The sequence below is a fragment of the Sinocyclocheilus anshuiensis genome, unplaced genomic scaffold (genome assembly GCF_001515605.1).
Source record: "Sinocyclocheilus anshuiensis isolate Anshui unplaced genomic scaffold, SAMN03320099.WGS_v1.1 scaffold329, whole genome shotgun sequence".
Classification (NCBI taxonomy): domain Eukaryota; kingdom Metazoa; phylum Chordata; class Actinopteri; order Cypriniformes; family Cyprinidae; genus Sinocyclocheilus; species Sinocyclocheilus anshuiensis.
This window is the reverse complement of record NW_015540881.1, coordinates 1,465,517-1,478,457: the sequence shown is the minus strand read 5'-3', so window position 1 is coordinate 1,478,457 and position 12,941 is coordinate 1,465,517. Positions and strand designations below refer to the sequence as shown.

The window sequence follows — 12,941 nt, the reverse complement described above, 5'->3', positions numbered from 1 at the left end:
ACTCCATGAAAGTACTAGAATTGCTGTAGCTCATCCATGCATTATCGCTGACATTTCATGCAATTATAGTAAATTCCAGTTTAAGAGTGCCCTACTATTAGCTACATTGTACATGGGCTACTGATTGGAAATTATTTATTATTAGTAGTATCTTTACATTTTAAACGAATTCATGATTATCTTTAAACTATCACTAAACATTACTTTCATTATAAACTCTTCACTATCACTGAACCAAGGTAATGAATGAAATAGAGATTTAAGAATGGGCACTCACTCTTCTGAGTGCATTGCAATGCGGCACGAGTACACGTACGAGCTGGTATATTATTTTCTGCTGCTCATTAAGTTGTTATGGTTAAATAGGTAAGGCTGCTGACAGTATGACGTTTATGAAAGACAGTTATACGGGTTCACCTTGACTTAAACTGTGAACAACTGTGAAACGCCAACTGCAAACCGACCCTACTAGTGAGGTGTGCATCTGAAAGCGATCCGTTCACGGTTAATGTAGAAATGAATGCCCACAGAAGATATCAAAAGCATTGGAGATTTCGGGCAAATAAGGTAATCCCCAATTCACTTTACTGTTCTAAATCTGCGATGCTTGATGTTGTATTCTCACAAACATGAACTAGGAAAACTGCTTGCTGCTGCTGCTAATGCTACTGCTGTTATATGAACAAGACATGCTTAGTAATTACTCCTCAAGCGAATAACCTGCACGTAGTTTTACAACTTGTATGTTTTCTAGTTTAAAAATGTAAATCTGACGAACGCAATAATCCACTGAATCAGAGTGAAGACCGTTTACTTATCTTAGCTGTTTAGTTTCAGAGAACTCTGAAAGCGCGCTGCAGGAATCTCTAGTGAATGCTAGCCAGCCATATAAATGCAAGACAGTAAGCTCCTTGGCTGCATATGCAGCATGAACCAATCAGCTTGTGCCAAATCGTTTAACTCTCTGAATATCATCAGTTACATTAACAAAACATCAGTCTGTGCCATCTAGAGTTTCATGACGAAACTATATATTTATCTTGTTTTTTACCTTTTATTTTTTTTTTTTTACATTTTACCAATGATACACATTGCACAGATACTGGACGAGACATGAAGACTCTATATAGACACAGTTTAGCTGAACTCACCCTGATGACTTCTGGCGTTTGTTGAATGAGAAGCGTTGAGCCTGTGTCCCTTACAGTAGAAGCAGGGGTTTGTACAGCAGGAGGTGCACTTGAGGGTGTTGGGGCAGGTGTGCATTTAGGTGTTTGTGCTGGTGTAGATGCAGTCTCAGGCTGAGGTACAGGCAGCGGGAGCGGAGCCACCTCTGCTTTGGTGCTGGCCAGCGTGTCCTGAAGAAGACGCATGACCTCACGCTCCTTAGACTGAGTTCCTCTCCCAGCTCCACTCTCCACCAGCTCCTGAGCAAAGCTCTCAATGCTCTCAAGAATCCTGAGAAGCAGAGCTCCATCATCTTCTTCAGTGACCTCAACCCCTATCTCAGAGGGCTTGGTCACCGAGGGTCCAGACACACCCGCCATTGGTAGATCTTTAGCCACCGAGTTACCAATCAAATGCTGGGGGGAGCCTGTCTGCTGGGCACAGTTTTTAAGTTTAGGGGGCAGTGGAGGCTCCTTTTGCATGTTCTGTGAAAGACACTCCAGGTCCATGAGCAATTTATCAATGTCATCGGATCCCCCTTTATTAACGTGTGCGGTTGACCTAGGGAACAGTCTGGAATCTGTGCTTTTTGGCAAGTACATCTGGTTGACCATCGAGTCGTTTTTAGGCTTGAACACAGTTCCATTTCTACTAAGTTCATGGAGTTTATCTGAAACACCACCAATAGGCTCGGAGTAGCCAGTGGGTCTTTTGGAGAACGATCTGGACTCCGAAATACTACAGCTGTGCTTCCCATCCCCTTTAACTGCCCTGTCCGGCATCCTTCCCAAATCCGAATCCTCCTCCTCGATATACAGAGCCTCCATGGCATCCTTACAGAGGCTTTCGATACTGCTAGACAAGAGAGAGTTTGTAGAAGAAAATGTGTCCGCTACTGGAGGCCGAAGGCAAGCTGCTATGCGGGAACCCATTAGTTGATGGAGGTGTACGTGCTGACAAACCAGAGGGGCTCTGAATGGGTTTCACATTGCTTGCAAGATCCCTAGAGCCTTCTAGAGGTTCTGGCTGGGAGGGTTTCGGTCGAGGCTTTGTGGGCGGAGGAGATTGAACAACGTCCTCATAGCGCGGAGGCTGCTCATTGCCAAAGATGGGGGAGAAAGGGATTTGTTGCAGCCCGTGTATGCTGTTGACTAGTTCGGCAAGCTCACTGTGCTCCTGCCTCACACTTTGCCCCTGTTCCAGCTCAAGAGGAAGCCTCTTCAGGTAGTTGGATAGACGAGCCATCACATTTTTATAAATGACTTCAGGGTTCCCAGAGTCGTCGCTGCTTCCACCTATCGACTTCCTTTTGATGCACTGTTTGATGATGTCCGTGCACTTCTTCAGATCTTCCGAGCACTTAAGGAGAATGTCCAGACAGGCTTTAATGTCTTCTCCTGAGGCACTGCTGTCTGCCTTAGTCTTCTCCAGTATGCGGGTAATTAGGTTCTCCTCGGTGAGGCTGTTCAGGTAGAGCGTGGCCACATTGTTTAAGTTCTGCTCTAGGGATGCACTGCGACTTAGCTTATGCTCTTCGAGTACAGATTTCTGAAACAGGCCGAATGGAGGACAGTTCTCATCATTGCCTGTGAACTGGCCATAGATGATGTCTAGATCAGTGGACCTCCTGCTGAAGGAGTCCGGCCGAACCTTACGGCCCTTTCTGAAAGTTACATGGCTGGAAGAGTATTTGATTTTCTCAAATGAAAACTCCTTAATTTTTCCACTGGCCAGGTTGATAGCTTCCCCTGTAATATCCTTGAGGCTTGCTGAGCTTTGGATGGCAGATCCTTTCTTAACTCTGGGAACGACCTGGTGGTAGTCGTCGCAGAAAGCACCAGGTCCGGTGTTGCCATTCTCCATCGTTTTGGACTCATGAAGGCCGATGGGCCGGTCAGAGCAGGTTCTAGATATGGGGGTGTCAAGAAGTTCGGCACAAGTGCTGCGGTGAGCCACTGTGCAGTTCAGTCCATGTTTTAGTGCACCACAGGGCCCATTACAGTAGTGTACAGTGTGCTGGACACGACGGTCAATCACAACGCTGTTATAACAGTTAATACTGCTGACCACAATGCGATAGGTAGCCGCCATGGTCTTTGTTTGTTCATAAATCCAAAAGTCTGCTTTGTAATATAACGCTAGCCACCTAAAAACAATAAATGCTATGTAGACACATTTATATAAAAACGTCAAATTATATAAATCCTAAAAAGCAAATAAAAGTTGCTTTGCATCAACTGCTGCTTTAGCTGATTCCAAGGAAAAAAAGGATTTCCATACCAATCCTTCACCGTTGACCCATAGTTAAAGGGAAGTTTCACTGTAACATTTAGCAGCAAAACTATCCATTCCTTAGCATGGGCCCCGATGGCCTAATGATAGGCCTGTGTGCAGCGCTCCAGATCATCCCCCCTTTGGACAGCCGAGGCCTGTGGACAAAGAAGTCCTCTGGCTCCGTCTCCAAAGCCACAGCCACAGCATACAGCCCACCTGGTGACAGCCTTCCGCTGATGTGTTCAGCAGATGTTCAGTCCTCTCTCTCTCTGTCTTTATCTTGCTTTCCCGGCCAGAATGAGATGTTCAAGAATCCAATGTGAAAGCCACCTGTGAGTAAAAAGACAAAAGTGGGTTAAGGGGAGAGAGAAAGCACTTTTTTCAGATCAACTGAAATAAGGGAAGCTTCTGCTTCTGAGTGAAATATTACATATTAATGTATTTGGTAGATGATGTTCTTCACAGCGACATACACTGCATTCAATGTACAGTTTTTACAATACAAGTGAGGAACATCTTTAATGTTATTTATTTTAAAAGTGAACACTGCAGATTTTAGACTATCTTTGGTTAACAACTCTCTTCGTTAGATTATAAGCATCTTACACTTTTAATGTTTCTTTGGTACAGCTAAACCAAAATAACTTGATGTTGAAAAGATCAAAGCACCTACTACAAGCCAGTACTGAACCACAAACTAAAAACCAATATAAACCAAAAAATAAAACAACATGCTGTAATGTCTAATGCTGGCATGTGGTTATAAAAAATACCTAAGCCTCAGGTATCTTAGGTCTCCTGACTTATCAAATGCAGTCCTTAAGCCATCTTCAAAGAGGCCCACATCAGTGGAAGCTTGTGATGAAACTTAAAGTAGACAGACACACTATTAGCATTCTTTGACAACACACCGCACTCTGCCTCTCTTCCCTATAAAGTGAGTTTACTCAAGAGCAAGCAGTTCAAATACACAAATGCCATAATTGAACAGTTGTAGTTGTACCTTAGGTGTAATACTGAATCATTCCTCAGGCAAGGAACTTTTTTTCCTGTAGTGCTCTGATGACACATTTGTGTACTGTATTATTGGAGACCAGCACTAACCAACAACAACTTGCACAAGAGCAGTTTTCCTGCTTCCATGTGCTACTAAAAATATTGTGAACTTAACTGCACTAAAGCAGTTTACACAAACATTTAAATTTGTCTTATTTAATTTACTTAATTGTATTATCATATTGCATTAGATCTCTCTAATGACAATTATGTCAACAGATGAGTCATTGTGAGACTGGAGACATATTTTTTTCAATGCATATAAGGGAATGAGCTCATTATTAGTATGTCTCAACTGAAAATGTTCTCCACGGCCAAAGCACACGCTCCTTTATTCTCCAATTCATTTTCTTTTTCCCTCTTGCTTTTATTTCTCACTCCTTCTGGCCCTATTGTTTTTCTTCCATTTTTTCTTCCTCTCACAGCAGGCCTCATTAAAGCCTTGTCTTTGTGTCTCAGCAGAGCAACAGCAGAGAACAAGTCTCCAGGATTTCAACCACAATCTTACCTCATATAAACTCTGACTATAGCCATGCATGAAAGCATTTATAGCATTATAATCTGCATTCAATTTAAACTCATAAATGCATTACACGTCTGTATTTCCTCACAGTATTGGAACAATGGTCTCTGGTACTAGAGAGGAGGCACCTAGAAAAACATCCAGAGAGTGAGATTTACAGGGACAACCAACACCCTCCATATTCTGTGTGGAGACACTGTTTACAATTGACTGGTCTTGCTTGCCCAGCCAGTTACACTAAAAGCTGGTGGCGCCTGTGAGAACCTTACAATGACAGCAACTGCCTTTTACAACAAGACAAGGAAATACAGAGTATCAAATGCATTAACAGTCAGCCAGCTTCAGGATGCCAGGATTTACTTCTGGGGGTCATGAAACCTGTACAGTTTTCCCCTTTTCAGTAATATGTATGTCTTTGAGAGGAAATTACATTTCGTGAATGCCCCTTTCCTGCCGTAAGTTGAGAGAAACTCCCATGGTATGAAATACAAGAAGCAATGGACATCTCCAACAGGTCACATGAAACTAAATTCTTTAATACTTCGGGTGTTCAGATTTATTTATAAAACAGTTAAAATCGTGGCTCTCAACCCAGGAGCTGGGGCCCAATAGGGGGGTCTCAGTAAACTTTGAAGTAGGGCTGTCATGATTCCTCAATTAAATTTGAGTACTTGATTATAAAAAATCCTTGATTGCATTTTGCCTAAGACGATTAACCGGCAAAATATCAGAAGTGGCGCATTCCATGGATGAGAATCCATGAAAAGCATTATTAGACCGTTTTCTAAGGCTGCACGGGATATTAAAACCATTCAAAAATCATAAAGCATAGAGCTATTGTGAATTCACAAAGTCTGCCATTCAATTAAATAAATATATGCACTGCGAGTTTAATATGCACTTTATGTATATGCGTGTGGTTAAGTGCATCTCTTATTTGAACTAATAATTGTTATTGGCTTATTGCTATTATTATGTATTTTAAGTTAAAGTCTATTGTTCGCGTTAGGGCTGTGCAATTAATCGAAAAACAGTTTCGATTTCGATTTTGTTGTATGAAAATACAACAATCGAAATAAAACGATTATTATTATGTGTCTGTTCCCCGAATAGTGAGGTCGAAATATAAATTTAATGCAGGATCTAGAAAAAATCTGATCGTGATTAAACCAGAAAAATGTCAAAATAAATGAACAAAAACCATTTTTAAAGTTTGGGCTCCTAAACATTAGATCACTCTCACCCAAAGCAGTTATTGTAAATGAAATTATCACAGATAATAGTTTTGATGTACTCTGCTTGACTGAAACCTGGCTAAAACCAAATGATTATATTGGTCTAAATGAGTCTACTCCACCAAGCTACTGTTATAAGCATGAGCCCTAGTTGCTTTGCAACGATTTGTATCGTGAAAAGCGCTATACAAATAAACTTGAATTGAATTGATTTGAATTATTGCGTCCCATTCTGCCCCCTTTTCCAGCGCTGCACTTTTGTTCCTCCATAAAGGCCCAGTTTCAGGTGCAAATCAGTAAAATCATGTAACGTGACCTTTGCAAAATGGGACATGCTTGATTTATAGAAGTATATTTATTCATGTTTTTAAAAGCGTGAAAGAGAATTTGCGCTGCTCCTCAGGAAGATATATGCGCTCAGAGATAGAACAAAATACGAAAATTTTGAAAGTAATCTTTTAGCTCAATGTGCGCGCCTAAACGTTCAAATACACACGTGCAGCTCTTAAAGTGACAGCGGGCTTATATTCATGCTGCCAACTGTGTGCTTAATATTAATCAAACAACAAAAGACAAATTCAAAATCACACATGGCTCTTGAGTGAAGGACTTTTGTAGCTTTAATGAAAAACAAAAAAAAGTTTAATTCTTACAGTGAAGTCTATGCTGTTTTATTTTACATTTGATTATTCATTTCTGTAGTAGGTTGTAAACTGCTTTGAGACTTGCATAAAAACATTAAAGCAGTTTTTTTTTTCATTTGTATCTTTTTATTCTATTGTATTTGTCCTCTGCTTTTTTTATTACTGACGGATAGTCATCAGTGGAGCACGAGATGCGGTGATGATGATGTAAGTGACGTTGTTGCATTTTAATGTTTTGTTAGTCTAGCCCACGAGACGCGCAGTTGCTGCGTTATGCATTCAAAATATTAGAGAAATATAGAAGCTCAATGCGGAGAAGATCTTGATTAGGTGAAAACCGAAACCAAGCCATTCACACAGAACGCATATTCAGCGCATTTTTAGACGGACAAATATGACTGCTGCACTCGCGTCTCACACAAGAGATGTAGCCATGCAAAGTTAAAACAGTTTAAACTTTTAGAAAACACGTCGCGAATTTGTGGAGGTTTATTCCTTTTCACTGCGTCTCATGTTTTTAAATGCAATCTGAGTGAATAGCGCTTCTGCTCTCTGGATTAAGCAATGCATAGATACATGATGCTGTTTTGTTCATAACTGTTTATGAAATTTACGAAATTATATTTGATTTTTATGAGTTAATGTAGACGTAATGCACGTTTTTTTATAGACTTATTTCCTTGCATTGACAATTTAAATGTGCTGCATTATTTTGCTCATTGCGCCCTCCTGTGGCCTCTGGAGACAAGACAAAAGTTTCCTTAAAACCCATTTAATCTGCATATAAAACATTAGAAATTAGATATTCGTAAAATTTTTATTGTGTGTTTGAATGTGAAAAAAATATTTGTTGTTTGTCTCAATAAATTGAGTTCATTTAAAAATGCAGTGGTTAAATTAAAAAAAAAATTCTATTGCTCTTTGTTTTATAAAAGGTTATAAAAAATGTCAATAATTATCGATACCGAACGATGTGAAACATTATATCGTTGATACATTTTTTAGCTATATCGCCCAGCCCTAATTACAATATTGACCAAAATAATCGTGATTATGATTTTTGCCATAATTGAGCAGCCCTAGTTCGTGTAGGTCTATTTTTATTACAGCAAAATATTAATTCCTTACATTTATATAGCGCTTTTCTGGGCACTCAAAGTGCTTTACATAGAAGGGGGAATCTCCTCAAAACAAATAACCCGAGAATAGTCGACCGATTACTCGATTACCAAAATAATCGTTAGTGACAACCCTACTTTGAAGGAAAGCTAAAAAAAAATGATAATGTTAAAAAAGTTTTCCATTTCAAATAAATTATGTTCTTTTAAATAAAAGTTCATAATGTATGCATATGCATAAAAGCATCTGCTAAAAGCATACATTTTGAATTTCATTCACCAAAGAATCCCAAAAACAGACACTACCTCCATTTTCCACTGTGGAAATTACAGGCAATGACTTTCATTGCTGAAATCCATGCCTCCCTGCAGCAGGACTATAGCATGTTCACACAGGTGATCAGGAACCCTAGGCATCTTTCTCCTGGTGCTGTTCAAAGTCAGTAGAAAGGTCTCTTTAATGTCCTAAGTTATTGGAACTGTGACATATACTGATTCTGAACACAATTTACAGTCACAGTTTAAAGGTGCAGTAGGAGATCTCGGAAAATGCTAACTTTAGCCTGATAGCACTGAAAGCGAACGTCCCACCCTCCCTGCAATCGCTCTCCAAAGCCATGCCCCCTGAACGCACATACGCTCACAGACCAGAATACCAGAGACAACATTACTACAATAGGCTACAGCGGTTCCCAATTCCATTTCTCGCGCAGTTCGAAGTGAGCATATATGTTCCATGCAAATGGCATTAAAGTGTGCGAGACGTAAAATTAATGAGGACTGTAATTGGGAACCGCGTTGGGCTACATCATGTGTCATTCTCCGGTGAGAAAACTTTATAGTACAGTTAGTAAAAGTATTACAATACCAGGAAGGAAGATCGGGTTGTTGATGTTTGTCTGCCATTCTTGCTCTGTCTGCACAGCGTGCGTGAACACGCTGATGACATATCCTGTCTGCGCGAACAGGGAGCGCAGAGGTATGAAAATACATATGTTGACAGGCAGGTAGGAAAGCCAATTAAAACGCTCGGACAGAGCGTTTTGATTGGACGAACATTTCTTGGTCCTACGCCTTCCACAGAATATATAAATACAGATAAATACATTTAGACCACTTAACTTAATGATTGCTATTGGGATGTGAAGAGACTTTCAACCAGCATAACAAAAAATGTTTCTGAAGACAATCACCTATTGCACCTTTAATATAACCAATTTAAACAGTTTCCAGCTCTGTGTCATTGTTCTGAACAATGGTTAAATGAATAGAAAGCACTTATTTGTTATATATCAAAGGTTGAAAGTAAATATAATCACATTGTGGTCGTGCATGTTTCTGTTTACCATGGGCAGCTTTGGCTTTCCACGGTCAAGGCTCATTACAGACACAGTGAAGAACTTGTTTATCATAGAGGATCACACTCTTCAGCTCCAGTGTCCCCAAACAGAGCCTCTCAATAACATAGTGTGCTTTCAAAGTGGGCTTTGACGTAGCTGGTTGTCAAGTCGGGCTGAACTCAATATGACAGGAAGAGTGTGGACCGTAGCAAAGCATCGGCTTTTTAATGACAATTTAATGGGCTGATCAACACATGATCCTGCACTCTCTCCTTTGCCTGCCGTGTCTATTTCCAGGCCGGTGGGGGGCTAAAGCAGAAGCCTTCACACCTTCACATCACTCAGTGGGTGCGTACGCCCATACAAACATCTTATATGTCTGATGGGAAACTTCTTACTGCATAGGACCTCCCTGGTTAGCTGGCTTAGCTGCTTTGGGATGGCTAGCACTGTATGAAAATTGAGATGAATGTTCCTAGAAGATTAAGTTTTAATTGTCAAGCAACAGTCTTTATCTCAGCTTAATGTTGTAATTAGCATGCACTGATTGTTATGGAGAAAGCAGTGCATAAAACGCAAACACACTGTTTGGAAAGCAAGACAACATCCACCTACAGTTTTGAGACTCAGTCTACTGACAGGAGCATGAGGAACGAGAATGCAGCGGCCTCATTATCTTTGTAATCCCGTTGCTTTCACGCCATACATCCATTCCATGTTTAATTACACTGTAGCAATCACACGCTGAGAAATCGCACCCGTGTCCTGTCACATCTGCCAGCGCTTTTCAGTTTCGAGACTCTAGGCTGTACGATGTTGGCAGCTCTGGAGCATCTTCCTCAAAATAACACCCTCAACATGCTATACTCAACAAGAAAATAGATCTTGTTATTTCTGCCAGGTAGAGCAATAAATCACGACACGCTGGTCTGCTTATATTTGACCCAATTAAGAGTTGAAGGATGAAGAACCGATATACTATACAGTAGCGCTCATTAAGGAATCACTGCAATGGGAAAGGTTTCCCTTTGGACGGTAAATTGGGATTTTGTGTGAGCCCTCCCTTGTTAGCGGTCAGGCCTGGTCTTGTTACTGTGCACATGCTGTCGAAGGGGGGCCTGCCGTGAGCTTTGTTTGTCTCCACTTGAGTAATGACTTTCAAAAGCTGTCGCTGCAAGAGAGAACCTGACCCCTGTGACAACAATACATTAATAAAAGAAGGATTACACACGCCCTGGCTACTAACTCCTTCACACGGTGACCAGGGTGCACACTAAACCCTTCACAGCCGCGGGGGGAAAGTGAGTAGGACGTCACTGAATGAGGGGAAATATGGATGTTTCAAAAACTGAGGATAGCAATTCAGTGAAATGTTGCAAAATGTGGCATGAAGTACTTAATTATTATTCAGAGTGAGAGATTGGGAATGAAATGGAGTGCAGAATACAATTATCAAAGGGAAACACAGCCTGAATCAATTTCATTAGCACGATGACTGTTATAATAATTTCCTGGTTTTCTTTTGAAACAACTCCACACATAAATGTACAATAACGGTTAATGATAAAAAATATAAAAGCAGTCCAAGCAACAAAGCAAATATGCTTTAACCTATGATTTAACCAAGACATTCCTGATTTTGCATCCTTATTGGTCCTTGAACAACATCCTTATCCTTATCAACAATTAGATTTTACAGTCAGTTCTTATCAGACATTCTTATCAACCTACCATTTCCCTCTAAATTTAAGGGTTGTTAATAGTTAAGGTTGTCAAATTGTGCTCCCTGACCAGAAAAAGATAGCTGTTTGAAATTGAAAGGAGAATGTATTTTAATAAAATACAATTAAATTCCTCAATTTCATTGAAGAAGCAAATTAATTGTTGCAAAGCAGCTTCACAGAAAATGTACATTTCTAAATTACATTTAAGAGTAGCTTATCAGTGGTGACCGTGTCAAGGAAATACTTTTAAATTATTTTCCAAAAATGAAAAAAAAACAAAATAAAAATACTGACACCAAATATTTGAACAGTAGTGTAGACAGACTGACAGATCAACAGACCACATTCTACTTGGCAGCTTAAAAACCCACATTTCATAATCGTTAACACAAAATTGTTCTTTTTCATTTCATTTCATAGCCTAAAAGAAACAACCCCTGACCTAATTCTAAAATGCAGTTTACCTTCCAAAATGTTTTCCAAGGCTTTTATACACTCTTTGGAAGCATAAATTACACCCCAAAAGAGGGGCAGAGATATAGTAGATTGTACTCCATTTTTTTCTGCAGCAGGAGGAAACCAGCAGTTAGCAATTAAATCTTAATTAGTGTCTATTGTTTTGAAACCGCATCAGTCAGACGGAACCATGAAGCGATGGTCGTAACTATTCAAACTCGTATGAAGACGTCAGAGCAGCATGAATGCCCTACAGACAAAAACAAGCTAATCAGCAAAGGCCCTCTGCTACAGCAAAGCAGCCTCTGGAAAAAAGCGCTCTGCACTGATAATTATGCTTTAGTGCAACAGCTGCTGCGCTAACAGTAATGACTGCCTCTACTGTGCATTACTTTCTTATCAAACTGATTGCAGGTCACGAAAGATAAAGTCCAAAGGAGAGGAGATATAGAACATGTTGTGCATTTCGTGCAAACAGACAAACTCCATGATGCATTTAATTTCCAAGTAAGGGACACAGATGACCCTGGCCTCACTCTACACAGCAGATGTATCATATCGCTTGGTCATCTTTTTATTGTATTCCATTCCTCCTTTTTTCCACTTACTCTTTTCCTTCACTCAACCTCCCTGGGGCCTCAAACAGGATTTAGATATGGTGAGCAGAAGCTCTTGACAGGGCACACAGACAAGCATGGGAACTGAGCCACTGACCCATTGCAGACATTTACATTATGCATTTGTAAGACACTTTTATCCAAAGTGACTTTTAGTGAATTTAAGGCAAATGTTTTATTAGTTTGTGTTCCCTGGAATGGGACAGTTGGTACTTTTCAGCAGAGGAAAAGAAGCAACGCTTCAAACAGAGAAGAGACATATGGGAGAGAGGTACCTACCAAAAAGTCAGTGGCAGAAAAGTTAAAAAAAAAGTGCAACTCTTCCACAACTCTAACCCGTCAGGACTTGATAAGAAATGCCAGGACATATTGTTGGCTGCTTGGTTTCTATTCATGTGTTGTTTTTCTGGGTAAAATCCCATTGGTCCAAAATTCCACTGCACATGCACAATCCAGAATGGCGATTGTCAAGTTCATCCACTTCGTCTTGCAGCACAAAGCACTGTATATAGATCCTTCCACACTGAGCTCACAGAAATTGGTGGTCTTCTTTTTAAAGGGGTCATATGATGCGATTTCAATTTTTCCTTTCTCTTTGGAGTGTTACAAGCTCTTGGTGCATAAAGAATGAATGATGCATTCATTCATGCATCATTCATCATTCATTCATTCATTCATACCTAAAACGGCTCGTTCTAACACGCCCCCACATGTCTACATCACGATGTGGGAAGATTTGCATAACACCGCCCAAATGTTCACGCAAAGAAAGAAGGCGTAACTTTTA

At 40.2% G+C, this 12,941-nt stretch overlaps 1 pseudogene; it reads right to left on the bottom strand.

Moving 5' to 3' along the window:
* LOC107688492 (serine/threonine-protein phosphatase 2A regulatory subunit B'' subunit alpha-like) overlaps positions 1-12,941 on the bottom strand; it is a 111,755-nt pseudogene that overhangs the window by 56,893 nt on the left and 41,921 nt on the right.